The sequence below is a fragment of the Ambystoma mexicanum genome, chromosome 10 (assembly GCF_040938575.1).
Source record: "Ambystoma mexicanum isolate Mex_15411 chromosome 10, UKY_AmexF1_1, whole genome shotgun sequence".
Taxonomy (NCBI): domain Eukaryota; kingdom Metazoa; phylum Chordata; class Amphibia; order Caudata; family Ambystomatidae; genus Ambystoma; species Ambystoma mexicanum.
This window is the reverse complement of record NC_090932.1, coordinates 1,016,328,900-1,016,344,629: the sequence shown is the minus strand read 5'-3', so window position 1 is coordinate 1,016,344,629 and position 15,730 is coordinate 1,016,328,900. Positions and strand designations below refer to the sequence as shown.

The 15,730-nt window shown below is 46.4% G+C and overlaps 1 protein-coding gene across 4 annotated transcripts in view; it reads right to left on the bottom strand.

Moving 5' to 3' along the window:
- LOC138491940 (uncharacterized) overlaps nucleotides 1-15,730 on the bottom strand; it is a 381,176-nt gene that overhangs the window by 14,019 nt on the left and 351,427 nt on the right. Inside the window, exon 2 of one of the 4 annotated variants that reach the window (XM_069618821.1) lies at nucleotides 2,760-2,828. The exons of the other annotated variants lie outside the window; for them this stretch is intronic. The gene's annotated coding sequence lies outside the window, so the exon portion shown is untranslated. The remainder of the gene's footprint in view (nucleotides 1-2,759; nucleotides 2,829-15,730) is intronic. 4 annotated transcript variants of the gene reach the window in all.

Genomic DNA, 15,730 nt, shown 5'->3' with positions numbered 1-15,730 from the left:
ACTACAACACATTCAAAACGCAGCAGCCAGACTACTTCTGACACTACCCCGAAGAGAACACACCGCACCAGCGCTGACAACACTACATTGGCTATCAATAAAACAACAAATAAAATTCAAAACAATGTGCATTCTGCACAGAGCAGTAAACAACGAAGGCGCTGCGTTCCCAAGAGACAAACTGCACCTACATCAACCAACAAGAACGCTCAGATCAAGCGTGGACATCCGCCTGGAAGGGAAGCCCTACAACAAAAGAAAACTTGGAGGATCCTCCTCTCAACAAGCCCCGAAAACCTGGAACGACCTTCCAAAGTACATACTTAACACAAGAAACCACCTCTCATTCAGGAAATTACTCAAAACCTGGCTCTTCACGTCATAACTAGAAAGACTGGCCACAGGGGCACCAACATAACAAAACAAAAAAATCATCAATGAACGTAGAGCGACCGCTATACACACCGATCAATCACTGGGAAAAGCGAAGGTAAACATCCCACAGCGTACTAAAAGGTCCAAACGGGAGACAGCCACAATACGACCAAAGACAGTTAAGATAGCAAACTAAGACAGAAAGACTAGAACGAATTATCAAGATGACCATGACCTTAACTATTACCTTCCCCAACAGCCCTTAGGACAAAATACAGAGGGGGTAAGGAAGCACTGCACCACGGGCCCCAATGCAATGGGTGAGAAACAGAATGTTTCATCACTACACACTGTCCACAAATACAAAGCAGGAAGCACAACGCCCCATCACACAAAACTACAACTAAACAATAGTCCCAAGGATGTTCACCCCACGGAAACCAAAGAACCAGTCAGGATACAAGGATACGAACGTCTGAATACACAGGCTCACCAATACGGATCCACCAGGACAACACACCAACACGACCCTGACCCATTCAAAGCCTTAACTGACCAGGGTCACACTAGATAACCTAAAAATAGTTATTACCCACCCAGTCCCACAGGAAGATTAGGTTCAGACGCACCTACCAATCCAAACTATACTCAATAGGATACAGTTGGATCAGCGCAACATTACCAAAGCGAGTCGGCCCACGAGGAACCAGCAACATCCCAATCCACAGGTATACAACTGTAATGGAACCATAAGCACCTGAATCAGGATGCAGACCCCACTAACCTAACCCTCAATCTTCTACATACTCACCCACACAACCACCTTTCTCCCAGCAATCCACACACACTTTACCACACCGCATCAACAACACAAACTTCACCCACAGCACTCGAGACCTTCGCCTGATCCGATACTAGCACCAAAGCCCAGCACTCGGTGTATACCGAGCTGAAGCTGCCAATAGCACACCACCTCTACCACTCTCCTTCTCCCCTCTTCCCAACTAACCCTACCCACCCTTCCTGTTTGCAGATCCGCCAGAGCGCCTGGGGAACAATTCCGTTGGTGACGGTTCGCTATACAAGTACCGCTAACATAGCATAGCATAACATAACCTCTCCCCACCATGCCAGCTATCATGCCAGTTCTGCTGCTGAGTCAACTGCTGAAAGGATGCAGTTAGCTGATGTCCTCCTGGTCAATGCTGGGGAGGATAGGCCTCCTTCGGAGGAGACCTGACCAAATGGGAAACAGTTACGCACTATTCAGGCATTGAAACAACAAGTAATATAAGCAGAAGCTCAAAGTAGTTCCTGGGAATAGGACATCACTAGTGTGCGTGAGGTACTTCTGGAGGCTTATAGGCGATTTAGGGGTTCATTTTATGAAGAGGTGAAGTGCAAAAGTAAAGCGTAAACGCAAGGTGTAAGTGGTTTACACCTTACTGTTACACTCCAGGGGCTTTTCAGTGCATTTGAAGGAGGAGAAAAGGAGTCGCTTACATTTTTTACAAAAGATAAATTAAAATATTGATCGAGCAAAAGGTGATTTCTCCTTTTTTAAGATTTCATTTTCCACTCAGATTTGTAGGAGGTAAAAATTGCATGCAGGAGATCAACCAGCACTGAAGTGCCACATTGGTGGTCATGTGCATGCAATTTTAACCCAGATATCAGTCAGAAAATCTAAATTCAAACATTAGACTCAACCAAGGCCACCCCTTTAGGGAAATCTAATGCAAAGTAAAGAAGCAGAGCAAGGCGCATGTAAAAAAACAAACATGTAAACTGTGGCCTGCGTACAACATTTGGAAAAAAGCTCACTAAAATGTTCACACTCCCATAAACCACAATATAGTAACAAGACAGAGAAAGATTTCCAAGTATCAGAAAGCACTATGCAACTTTTTTTTTTAAACAAGAGGGAACTGCTAAATCTGAGAACAGAAAAATGATTAGCAATTTACAGTGACAGTAAGTCAAACTAATTTGCATTTTCTCCTGCTGTTGGTTTTATTTTCCTTTACAGAAATGAAGCCAGGATTAGGAATCCTACAGATGTTGAAAATGTGGTCCTTGGAGTTTGATAAGCCAATACAATCTATAAACTGCTGTATTCACGTAAAATGTAAAATCAAGGGGGAACAGGTAAAATGTATACGAGATCCAATTCAAATTAAGCCTGGACTGAACTTCTGCTCCATCCACCAACCCACCACCAAAACCAAAAAAATAATTGATTTGCCTTGCGCCCCCTTTGGTCACAGCGAGGCCGAATTTGCAACTAATTCTAAGGGTGCATTTTAATGGGCTGCATCTGGGTAGTGGCCTTAACCTCTTTAAAAAAAAAAATAAAAAAAAAAAAAATAGGAGTTCAGCTTGACCAGTGGATCTGTTTTCTCCAATCAGCTTTTTCAATCTCCCAGGCTTCTCCTCAAGGACAGAAAAGATACCTGGAAAAACAAAGGGTATATTTAGAATCTGCAAGACCCGAGAACTCATCCAAGAGGTTAGGAGTTAGTCATAAACCCCCAAGAACTTCTAATGACCAGATCAATGCCAGGCCTCTGGGTCATAAATAAAATACTTCTTGACCTGAGCTAACAGCTAAAGACACCAGATGCTCTAATTGACAGACCTAAATACAGATGCCCTATATATTTTGTATAAAGAAAAAATGCTATATTGGATTAATATTTCTGGTGATATATCCCATGGAATGTCATAGCAAGCCTTTTTTTTGTAAACATTCAATTTGAAAATGTCTATTACATGGACCAAAAAGCGATTTTTTAAATATGGTTTGTAATTATACAAATTAGTTGAATTTGCATTCTGTCACACAAACGGTGCACACCAGAGATCCATAAATCCTAGCATTCGCAATGATGAGTCCGTTGTTTTGAGATGAAAACATAATTTGGGGGTTGAGGGCGTGCAGATGGGGGCAGTATAAATAGGCTATAAGCAAAAATCCACAAGTCATTAACCATTTGTGCCATCATGATGAAAATTGCGTGGTTGGATTCACACCAGAGACATTTGGTGTGCCGATTAATGAAGTGTCATATGTGTGAGACTTACGATTTTAGTATATTGCAATAAGAAATCTGAGATGACATCACATTAAATTGGAGGGAAACTCAGTGTAGAAGTTACTCCCATCAGACTGCCCACATCATTAATATGCTCATTGACCACAGAGAGGTAGGTCTACTGTGTTGTCACTTTTGGAACAACGTCAAATCCCATACATTGACCAATTAGGTTGGAGAAATTATACACAGCTCAAAAGGCTGTTTTTTGTTCTATAAAAGAATCAACACACGCGCACTAGGATGAGTATCACTCGTTTGTTCACTGAGTGGTGAAGAATTGATAACCGGAAGGAGAACGAACAGATTGGTAATAATCCAAAATGGTCCAAAAGGAGAACAGAGTCCAGTAAGCGAGGCGTAGTAGGAGTTAAAGTTCCAGGCCTCCGTCTGAGAGAGACAGCATCCCAGGCCTCCGCCTGAGAGACGGCAGACATGCTGTGGAAGAAATTGGAATCCCATCTTGCTGATTAATGCCCACCTGTTCCTAGGGGGAATTAAACCGGTCCTTATTTATTTGGATTTTTAAAGCGTGCATACACCCTAAGGCATTGTGGCGATGTTACATTGAGTGTGATGCAGATAGCAGTGAGTGGCATCATTGCTGGTTACAGTGGATTGACGGAGCAGTTACACACATACATAAGAATTGTAGGTACATTATGAAAGAAGAGCATACTTAGTTACATTTACGAGTACAGTGTATACTTAGTTACATCTGTCTCGGGCAAGGCTATGTTAATTGAATACTGTGGTCTTGAGGAAGGTGGAGAGGGAGGTTTTGGCACAGAGGGCAGGCATTCCAGAGTTTGGGGTCTTGATGAGGAAAGCCTGTACCTCCAGCTTTCGCTTTTTTGACTCCAGGTATGTATAATAAGTTGGTATGGTGTCTCCTTCTTGGGCGTGTGGAAGTGTCGCGGTTTATGATTTCGGAGAGATTGGGGGGTGGGGGGACGGGCAGAGAGGCTAAGGCATTTGTGGGTTAAGGTCAGAGTTTTGAATGTAATTCGTTCCTTAACTGGAATCCAATGAGCATCTCTCCTAGCTTGGGTAATGTGGTCCCTCTTTGGGATATTGAGGGTCGCTCCGAGCGCGTTATTCTGCAGAGTCTGTAGCTGGATCAGGTTTTTTTCAGAGGTGCCTACTAGGAGGGCATTACAATAGTCCAGTTTGGCGCCTATAGTAGCTCTAGCTATGGAAAGGCAGTTCTGTTTGGTTAGGTATAGTTTGACAGCACTTATTAGCTTGGTGGTGTGAGTGGAAGCAGAAGCAATAGCATTGACCTGTTTGTTCATAGATAGAGTGGCATCTAAGTGAACTCCTAAAGTCTTTACGGATGTGGAGACTGGGATCATAGTGTTCTGAATGGAGAAGTTAGAATATTGGGGGGGTGGGGGCGGTGGGAGTTCATAATTTCTTGTGGGCCAATGATGATGATCTCAGTTTTGTCTCCACTGAGACATAAACCGTTTGTGACCATCCACGCCTGAATGGTGGAGTAGATTTCAAAGAGGGCTGCTGAGTCGTGATCGTAGGAGCCAGTGAGGGGGAGGAGGACTTGAGTGTCATCAGCATAGTTTGTATAAGCTATGCAGAGTGAGTCAAGTTTGCCAAAAAGGGTGCTTGTAAACAGATTGTAGAGTGTGGGGGCAGTGCAGGAACCCTGTGGAACACCGCAGTGAACGGTGGTGGGGTGGGGTTAGCTGTATCTGAGAATACTTTCATAGTTCTGCCTTCTAAGAATGAGGTTATCCAAGAGGTGGCATGGTTGGAGAAATGAGCTGCGCTAGAGAGGTGGGAGGTGAGAGTTTTATTATCTACGAGGTTGAATGCAGCAGATAGGTCTAGTAGAAGTAGGAGGGCCGATTCCGTGCCATGGTCTTTGCGGAATCCTGATTGCCTTTCTCCTAAAATTGAGTTGAGTGGGTTTCTATTAAGAGCTGGATTTGGTTGTGGGCGGCCTGGTCTAGGATTTTTAGGAGGAAGGGGACGGTGGTGATGGGACGGTAGTTGCTAAGGGAGGATGGGTCTAAGGATGGTTTCTTGAAAAGGGGACGTACCCAGGTTTCCTTGAGATTAGCAGGGACAATGCCTGAGGCGAATGATGCATTCATGAAAGCTGTGATAATTGGGACTAGGGAGTCAGTGCTATCTTTAATGATGTTGGGTGGGCAGATGTCACCTTTGCATGTGGAAGGTTTGATGTGTTGTAGGATTGCAATGAGTTCTGATTCAGAAACATTTCTGAATGTGAAGAGAGGAGGGGTAGGCTTCTGTGTGGTGACAGGAGGGAGGTCAGCTGTGTCTGAGTTGGGCAAGAGAGAGTGTTGGGTTCAAATTTTATCTTGGAAAAGTGAGATTTTGTTAAGAAGAGCTTTTTCAATACTATTACACCATGCTTGGTCTTTAGTAATTTCATCAGGGCTAGTGGGCGGAAGGGTGAGGTCTTTGAAGATGGTGAATAATTCCCCAGATTTAGAGTTTGCCTTAGATATGCAGGAATTCATGTTGTTGGATTTGAGAGTGAATATTTCTTTTTTATATATTGATGAGGTTCTAGTCCCCTCTGGCGGTCTCACAGGGGCTATGGATTGCCCCTTGGAAAGGGCGGTCCGTTTTTTGGCGCGGAGGGCCATTTGATCCTCAGTGAACCAAGAGTTGGTTTTCATAGATTTCTTTTCTTTTTTGGCTTCAAAGGGGGCAATGGAGTTGATGGCTGTAGTAAGGGTGCGCAAGTAGATGTCAGCCAAAACCTAGGGTCGTTGGAGAATGGTGGTTTAAGTTCCTGGTGTATAGAAGGGGCCGTAGATTGTCTGCTGTGACTTTTTTGGAACCTCTGACCATGGCCAGGGGTGCATAGGAGAGGTTTTTTTTTTTGGTGGTTTTGGTGGGAATGGATAGGTGGATGCAGTTGTGGTCGGTCCAGGGATAGGCAAGGTTGGACGTTATGGTGGCAGAACAATATGATCTGCCACCCAGTCAAGGGTGCAGCCTTTTGAATGTGTGGGGTCAATGATTTTTTTTGCGCAAATATCTTAGATCTTTGAGGTCTTTTGCAAGGGTTGCAGCAGCTTTATCTTTAGGGTCGGTGAGGCCTAAATTAAGGTTTCAGAGTAGAAGGGATTTTGTTGAGTTTTTTAGTTTGCTGCTTAAGGCTTGGAGGAGGTGCCCTTTGAACTCCGTAGGTGACCCTGGTGGTCTGTATATAATATGAGGGTGCCCACCTGTTTGTGAGACTGCCAAAAGAAATTAATATGCGAGCAGAATATAAAAAGGGGAAATAATCCAGAGAAGAGAGATACTATAAAAGGGAATTAGTACTTCCCAATAACAGGACCAGGATTGAATATGAGGGGCAGGAGTATGACAATGCATTACTTACCATAAAAGCATTTCTGATGGTTGTATCTGCTTAGATTCACATGCTGTGCATAGGTCCGACATCCAGTGGTCACTGCGGAGTATTGCATTTTGTTTTTCGTAGTCGAAAAGGGGACGTCGACAAGGCGTGTCTGTAACACTATCCCTATAGTGACGTGCGTTGTACCCACAATCCCTCACGCGTCGAGGTCCCTCTGTTTGTATTCTTCTGCCCTGAGGGAGCCTTCTAGACGTGAGTGAGTACAGAAAAGAGAGATATAAAAGGAAGTCTATGTTCCTTCCATCCGAGCGGGGAGGAAGGGTGGGCGCATGTGAATCTAAGCAGACAACCATCAGAAATGCTTTTACGGTAAGTAATGCATTGTCTTCTGATGTTTGTTAATCTGCTTAGAATCACATGCTGTGCATAGACTAGCGAGCAGTACCCGGAGTTGGCGGTGGGTTATGAGAAGGAACAGTAGAGAAAAGATGTCTTAATACTGCCTGTCCCACCTGGGAGTCAGATCTTGAGTGTGCATCTAGACAGTAGTGTTTTGTAAAGGTGTGCACAGAACTCCAGGTAGCCTCTTTGCAGATGGACTCAAGGGGAACATTTGCAATGAATGCTATGGATGCCCCAGTGCCTCGAGTGGAATGTGCTCTTGGCTTGAAGGGTAGTTCTCTCTTAGCAAGAGTGTAACAGAGAGTGATGCATTGTACAATCCATCTAGATATAGTGGACTTAGAGACTGCATCTCCTTCTCTTCCTGCTGCCACCGAGACAAAGAAATGATTAGTCTTTCTCAGTGATCTGGTTCTTTCCATGTAGAACATGACAGCTCTGCGTACATCTAGTGTATGCAGACTTTTTTCTCCCAAGTTGGAAGGGTTTTGAAAGAACGTTGGTAGTTCTATAGATTGGTTTACATGAAATTTAGAGATGAATTTTGGTGCAAACCTTGGGTGAATGCGAAGAACCACCTTATCCTTGTGAACTGATACGAAGGGGTCTAATACAGAAAGAGCCTGTAGTTCACTTACTCTCCTAATGGAGGTGATAGCTATTAGGAAAGCAGTCTTAAGAGTGAGGTATTTAAGAGTTGCCTTGTGCATGGGTTCGAAAGGAGTGCCCATGAGTCTAGAAAGTACCACGTTTAAGTCCCATCCGGGAGCTGGGCTAGCTATTGGGGGGTGTATTCTCTTTACCCCTTCCATGAAGGCCTTTATAACTGGTATCTTCCACCACGACACTTTAAGTTGGGAAGTGGTGTATGCAGAAAGTGCCGCTAGGTGGACTTTAATTGAATTAAACACTAGACCTGAATCCAGTAAATGGGTCAAGTACAGAATAATGTTAGTGGCAGAGCAGTCAACCGGGTTGATGTTCTTACTTCTACACCAGATGACAAATCTTTTCCACTTGCTAGAATAGCAGTGGCGAGTATTAGGTTTTCTGGCTTCCCTGAGGATGTCCATACATCTCTGAGGGAGATGTAAATGTCCAGATTCTATGATCTCAGGAGCCAGGCTGCTAAGTTCATGGTCTGAGGGCATGGATGCAGTGTCCTGCCCTTGTCTTGTGACAGCATGTTGTACGGGCAAGGAAGTTTCATTGGGGGAGATAGGGACATCTCCATCAAGTGAGCGAACCATGGCTGCCGGGCCCACATTGGGGCCACTAGTATCATGGTCACCTGCTCTTGGTGCATCTTGTGCACCACCTTGTTGAGGAGGGGAGTCGGGGGAAAGGCGTAAACAAATTTCCCTGACCATTGAATCAACAGACCGTTCCCCTTGGACTGGTTCTGGGGGTACCTGGAGGCGTAACTTTGGCATTGTGAGTTCTCCAGGGTTGCGAACAGGTCTATTTCCGGGAAACCCCATTGCGTGAAGACGTTTAAGACGATGTCTTCTTGCAATTCGTACTCTTTGGGTAGGGGGAAGACTCTGCTGAGTTTGTCTGCTAGCAGATTGAGTTCCCCTGGTACATGTTGTGATAGTAGGAACATGTTGTGTTTGAGAGCCCACTTCCATATATTCTGGGACAGCTTGGACAGTCCTGGAGAGTGAGTGCCCCCTTGCTTGTTGAGATAGTACATGGCTGTGGTGCTGTCTGTGAGGACCATCACTGTCTTTCCTTGTAAGTGTTCCTGAAAGGCTTTCAGTGCTTTGAACACTGCTAATAGTTCCAGCAGGTTTATATGTTTGGATGCTAAGCTCGGAGTCCACACTCCGTGAGCAGTCTGATGGGATAGGTGAGCCCCCCATCCTGTAAGGGATGCGTCTGTGGTTAGAGTGGCTTCCACTGCGGTTGTGGCAAAAGTTTTCCCTAATAACAGGTTTTCCTTTGTCCACCACCGTAGCGAGAGAACCAAGGCCTGCGAGACCACCACTAGATCGTCCCATTGTCCGCTGGCCTGACACCACTGGCTGTAGAGCCACTCTTGCATTGGGCGCATGCGCAGGCGCGCGAGGTACCAAATAAATACATGATGCCATCATCCCTAGCAAACGCATTGCTTTGCGTACCGTAACCTCTCGACCTGCCACATAATGGGGGATCTGAAACAGCATGTTTTGGACCCTCTCGTTGGAGGGGAAGACGAGGCCGTCCTTTGTTCGAATTAGAGCCCCTAGGAATTGTTTGATTTGGCTGGGGTCTAAGCTGGACTTCTTTTCGTTGATGGAGAAGCCCAGTTGGGACAAAAGGTCTACGGTCCTTTGGGTATTGGAGAAGCATGTTTCGTAAGAATCCCCTGTTATGAGCCAGTCGTCGAGGTACGGGTAAACCGGGATGGATAATCTGCGCAGGTGGGCCGCTGCCACTGCCAGTACTTTCGTGAATACCCTTGGTGCAGATGCTATCCCGAAGGGTAGTACTCTGAACTGGTAGTGTTTGTTCTCTATCTTGAACCTGAGGTATTTTCTGTGCGCTGGCAACATTAAAATATGAAAGTATGCATCTTTAATGTCTAGTGTTGTCATGAAATCCCCCTGTGATAACAGTGGGATTACATCCTGCAAGGTTACCATACGAAACTTTTGGGGTTTGACAAAATTGTTCGCTGGACGCAGATCTAATACAGGGCGCATGGTTAAATCCTTTTTGGGTACAAGGAAGTACACTGAATAAATACCTTCTGTTACCTGCGATAGGGGGACAGCCTCTATAGCTTCTTTTTTCAGTAGCTCTTCTACTTCTTGAAGAAGAATAGTGAGGTGTTCCGGTGTCATGCGCCGGTTCCGTGGGGGTCTGTATTTTGGGGAACCGTTGAATTCGATGCAGTATCCGTGGGCTATGGTGGATAATACCCAGCGGTCTGACGTTATTCCCTCCCATGCTGAAAGGAACGATGTTAGCCGGCCCCTGACCGGTGATGCATGGGAGGGGACCCGGATCTTTGGGTCATTTGTTGGTATTGGGCGTGGGGCCTTTTGGACTGGAGCCGCGCCCTCTTCCTTTGCCACGACGTTGGCCTCTTTGACTGAACTGGGTGCTTTGGTTAGAGGGCCAGTTGGTAGCAGAGTAAAATTGTTGTTGGCTTTGCTGCTGGCGTTGGCCACGAAAGGAACGTCTATTGCCATAGCTGCGTCTGTTAAGTGGCCTAGAAATTTGGTCAAGAGTCTTGATGGTATCAAACGCCTTCTTCGCATGTTCTAGGGCCTCATCAACTGCTTTTCCAAACAGATGTGTTTGCTCTATGGGCTTACTTATTAGGGAAGCCTGGGTTTCTGGCTTAAATCCGGAATTGCGCAGCCAGACATGGCGTTTGAGAAGTATTCCCTGAACCAGGGAACGTCCAGCTGTCTCTGCGGCATCCAAGGAGTTCTTTACGATGCCCTGGTTTACAAGAGTTCCCTCTGATATAGTAGCCAACAGGCGTGAACGCAGGGGTTCTGGTGCGTCCTCTGCTTCGCTGCGCAGCTTGCTCCACTGTGCATCTGCGTAGCTAGCTAATAGGGAATTGTTATTCGCAATCCTAGTTGAGAAGGCGGCGGAGGTCGTGATTCTCTTCCCAAGTGCATAGAGCTTCTTGCCCTCTTTGTCAGGTGGTGCCTCACTAGTAGATAGTGGTACCCCCGCTCTCTTTCTTGCGTTAGTAACTACCAGAGAGTCCGGAATAGAATGTCCCCTGATGTACAAAGGGTCAGAAGACGAAGGGCTGAAGAGCTTTTCTATCCGAGGGTTGACCCCTCTGACTAAGGCCGGATTGGAAAGGGAAGGAGTTATTCTTCTCCTTATAGAAGCCAGGAGCGGAATGGACTGACTGACCGGGGCTTTTTCTTTAATAACTTTTTCTACAAAGTCTATGTCCGGAAGAGTCTCCCCTGTGTCTATTTCAAAATGCGCTGCTGCCTTGCGCAATAGTGCATTAAGTGAAGGCTGGTCATCTATGGGGGAGGTGTTCCCAATAGGCGAGTCCTTGGGAGGAGAAGGGTGAAAGACATCAGGGTCTGAGTGCACTGATGGGGATTGCCAAGGCTGCACTGATGGGGAGTGCCAGGGCTGTGAGGTAGCTGCATCTTCCTCAAAAGCTCCTGCGCTAGTGTAAGGGTCTTCCTCAAACCTCTCCTCCTCATTTTCTTCCTCTCCACCTAAACACTCCTCATCTTCCTGGAGGTATTGCTCCTCTTCAGTGAGGTCATATGCATCTGTAGAAGGGGGAAACAGCCTAGGAATCTTGACCCTAGGGTCATCCTGGGTCCATTCTCTTGGTCTTTTGGGTGTGGGTGGGTTTTGGCTACCCAAAAACCTCTCCATCTTTTCCATACAAGAATGGAGTCTTTCCATGGTCTCATGGGGAACCCCTGAATAGTCTAGAGGGGGGAAATCAGTGTTATCACCTTCAAAACGCTTTGAACGCTCCCACAACGTCGACGAAAGGTTTCCGTCGCCCTCAGAAAAGCCCTCCGGTAGTTCAGAAGTGCCTTTAGATGAATGGGGCAGTTCCTGGCTACTCTTGTGCTTTTTCGCCGTTTCTATTTCCTTGGGTGCGGTATTCGACGTCTGTTTCGTCGTCCGCTTACGTTTATCCTCGGAAACAATTCTCGCCAGACTCTCGACGACGAGTTAGTCAGTCGAGGGTTCTGGAGTCGGCTTTGCCTGCGCTGCGCGTTGTTTTTCGACGGCCGCTCTATGGAGCGTTACGTCGGATGTTTTTGAGGTAGCGCCCGTGTTAGATGAAAGCCCAATCGCTGGTCGCGGCTGCGTTTGCGGATGGGGCTTGAGACCCTTGCGGTCTGAGGTCGACGCCGGAGTGCCCTGCGTCCCCTTCGGCGCTGGTGGATCCTTCGCCCTCGACGAAGAAGAGCCGTGGGTTGTGTGCGTCCTTGTCGCCGGGGTGTTCATCCCCATAAGCAGGGCGTGAGCCGAGCCCGTCGGGGCCGGGGACGGACGTCGAGGAGCGCGAGCGCTCCTTCTGGGGGTTAATGACTTCCGTAACGGACGTCGAGTTATCACCCTCCTCGTCACTTTCTGTAACAGCGGCAGAGGAAACTGACTTCGACATAGCGTAGTCCGCCCACTTCTTAACTTTCCGTTCTTTAAGTGTTCTTGGTTTCAAGAGCTTACAGGCCGCGCAGCTGTCCTCTTTATGATCGAGGGGCAAGCAACGATTACAGAGCTTGTGTTTGTCCTTCCAAGTGTATTTGCCCCTACAGCGTGGGCAAAACTTAAAAGGTGTCCTCTCCATAGCTGAGGCAATAAAAACTGGTGATAACAACCCCAAGGGAAAGATAGGGGAGAAAGAAAGACATTCTAGACGAGAAGATAAAAGTTCCAACCCCCACTCTCCCTACTGTATGTTGGCCGGCGAGGCCTGGCCACGTGTTCGGCAGCGCCGAGGGATCTCCTCCGTCTCTTCTCCTCCGTCGAAAACTTGCACGGCGGAGAAACAGCTTCACAGCTAACGTCGAGGGGAGGGATCTTTACAATAAGTATATATTAAGGACCGAGGTCCGTAGTAATTGTTTTGCAATGTCTCTCTAGGAGCTCCGCGTAAGGCGACCATAAGCTGGGCGGAAAAAAACAATCTGAGGGACCTCGACGCGCGAGGGATTGTGGGTACAACGCATGTCACTATAGGGATAGTGTTACAGACACGCCTTATCGACGTCCCATTTTCGACTACGAAAAACAAAATGCAATACTCCGCAGTGACCACTGGATGTCGGACCTATGCACAGCATGTGATTCTAAGCAGATTAACAAACATCAGAAATCAATTTACTGTAAATCCTGGTAAAGTAGTAAATATTTCATAAGCGTATGTGCTTCTGGAATTTTTGGCGAAAAGATCCTATTGTGTGCGTCTACAGGGAAATCCCTTGACTCCTATTATGTGAAATGTACAAGCACAGAAGAGCGTAGAGCATAGGACATCTCACTGTGTGCATACCTAGACAGATAAAGTAATTGTTGCCCAAGATAAAAGAGGGTGATTATTTGCTACATTTTTCCTTTTAAGTTGCCCATTAAAAGTGACAAAGGTACACTTTTACAGCCTGCATAGATGTTGACCATAGATTTTCCTTTTCTACAAGTCATTCAAACACATGAAGTGTCCAGTGGTTTGTTGCAAATGTTTTTTTAGAACGCGGTTGAAATTCTGAAATGCCTATTGAGTAAGGCAGGTGGCATCCATTTCCAATAAAGCGGAAGTAAAGACAATTGGATTGGCGGGATGTTATAAATTGATTTCTTTTGTTTTAACAAATGAAAGCCCTTTCCTGGCCCTTCATGCATTTTAAATCAATGGTGCATACGCACATGGGATAAACAAAACAGACTTTTGTAACCCGCACATCACCACTTCTATTTCTATGAATGTAGCATTGAAAACTGAGATGAATGGTGGGTTTATTATGTGAGAAACCTGAAGGTGTCTCTCTAGCTAGTCCCCAGGGATCGGTCATCCAGGTGGCCAGTACATGGCCATCGCTATTGGATCCAGTTCCTGTGGGTGGACCAGTGAATGAGGATCACCTGGATGGGGGGTCCTCAGGTAGTCTGAGACCGATGGGTGAGACGCAGTATCCCCCTTCCTTTGACACATTTTCCCCATCCTCTCACGTAGGACATTCAAAACCACTGTCCCCCTACCCCCCCGTTTCCAACACAAACACTTTCGCACAACACAATGGACTATGGACTAACACCAGAGCCATTTACCTGGGTCAGGCAAATGATCAGAATCACACACCGGACGGCCCTTCCCCACAGGGATAAAAGGTGGAGCCCGAGAACACAGTACAAGCACGGAAGACAGCACGAAGAGACTGCTAAAAGCGCAGCAGTTCAAGATAAGGAGAAAGGCGGCAGGAATCGAGAGGGTGGTGAGGAGAGAAGTGACCTTGCCTTTTTGTCCTAGAGCCATGGAACGTTCGTGGAAAAGAGCCTCCTAAGACCGTGCACAATAGCACAGGGGGAGGCACTAGCGGGAGGCACTAGCTTCCCTGTCCTAGCCTCCAAACTTTGGAATACCCTCCCCGCTGCCATCAGAGCTGAAGACTCCTTCAACACCTTCAAGAATAAAACCAAATCTTGGCTCTTTGACCAGCAATAGTTGTGTTAGACATCTGTCCTACTTACCCAGCCCGCCTGTTCCCTTACATGATTTCCGGTCTGCTACCCTCCCAACTACCTCAGGGATACTCCCTCTGTGGAGCCTAGGGATACTGTACCCTGTGTAATATTTGTAATTATTAAGATTGTATTATGCTGTACTGGTATACTTTTATTGTAATTTATTTCCCTGTATGTTCTTTTCTTGCAACCTTGTACAAATTGCGCCCTGATGCCCCCGGGCCTGATGGTCTGCGCGTTATAAATAAACAAATACAATACAAATACAAGTGTCTTGTAGCAGATAGCCATGGTACACAGGGCAAGCCTATGCCGATAAGCAGAAGCAGGGAAGCTCCCACACACGTGGTACCGGCCTTGACTCCGGAGAAGAGAGGCCAAGCCGTTCATCCCAGCTGGTGAGTCGAGGGGAGAACCAATATGAACCGGGCTCTGTTAATTGAGAATCGCAAAGTGGCAAGTTTGAACCAAGTTCAATGAAAAGTGTTAAGGGGAGACCAGCTTCAGAGGGGACAACAGCACCGTGTGGGTGTTTACTCCAAAGACTCTGGCCGATGAACATCTAAGCGAAACTAGATACCAGAAGGCCGTAGGAGCCACTGAAATAGGTCCAAGTGATCCTACGGAGGGTCAAACAAAATCCCTGTACAATTTAAAGACTGATCTACAAACTTTGAGGGAAGGGAAGTGAATCCTGCAGTGAGAGAAAACAAGGGAAGCAAATCCCAAGAGGGGCAAAGTCCCAAGAAACAGTGTTGACAAAAGTGAACCCGGACAAGCGATGTCTGCTGGAACTGTTTAGACATTAAGTTTTGTAAAGAAGGAAAGGCCATAGTGAACCCGAGGGAGGCTAAGATTAAAGAGGGGTCAGCGCCCGGAAGAGGGGGACCCAAGGGTGGAGAATCCTCACGCTAAGTGAAACCAAAATATTAAAGCAAAAAGTTCCTTCATCAAATGAGTTTAAGACATCAGGTCCTCGAAAGCAAGGGACTTTGGAGACTTCGCCATCAATGGTCCAGCTAGCTGAAATCTGAACTGTCATCTTGTGCTGGGAAAGCTTGAGAGTGTGCTCTGCTCCACGATCCCACCTTACCCGTGCTCAAAACGTGAGGAAGGGAGACCTAGGCTACCGCATCCCGTCGTAATATTTGAGACACTTCTTTCTTTTCTTGAGAACTATTCCATGCCCCTTTTTGTATTAGTTGTAAGGTTGGGCAATAGGTTTCTTAGTATAGGTCCTTTTATTTTGACAACGCCACTAGGACTGTCTTATTTTTAATTTGATGGTGGACTCTTGCTCCCATCTTAGATTTAG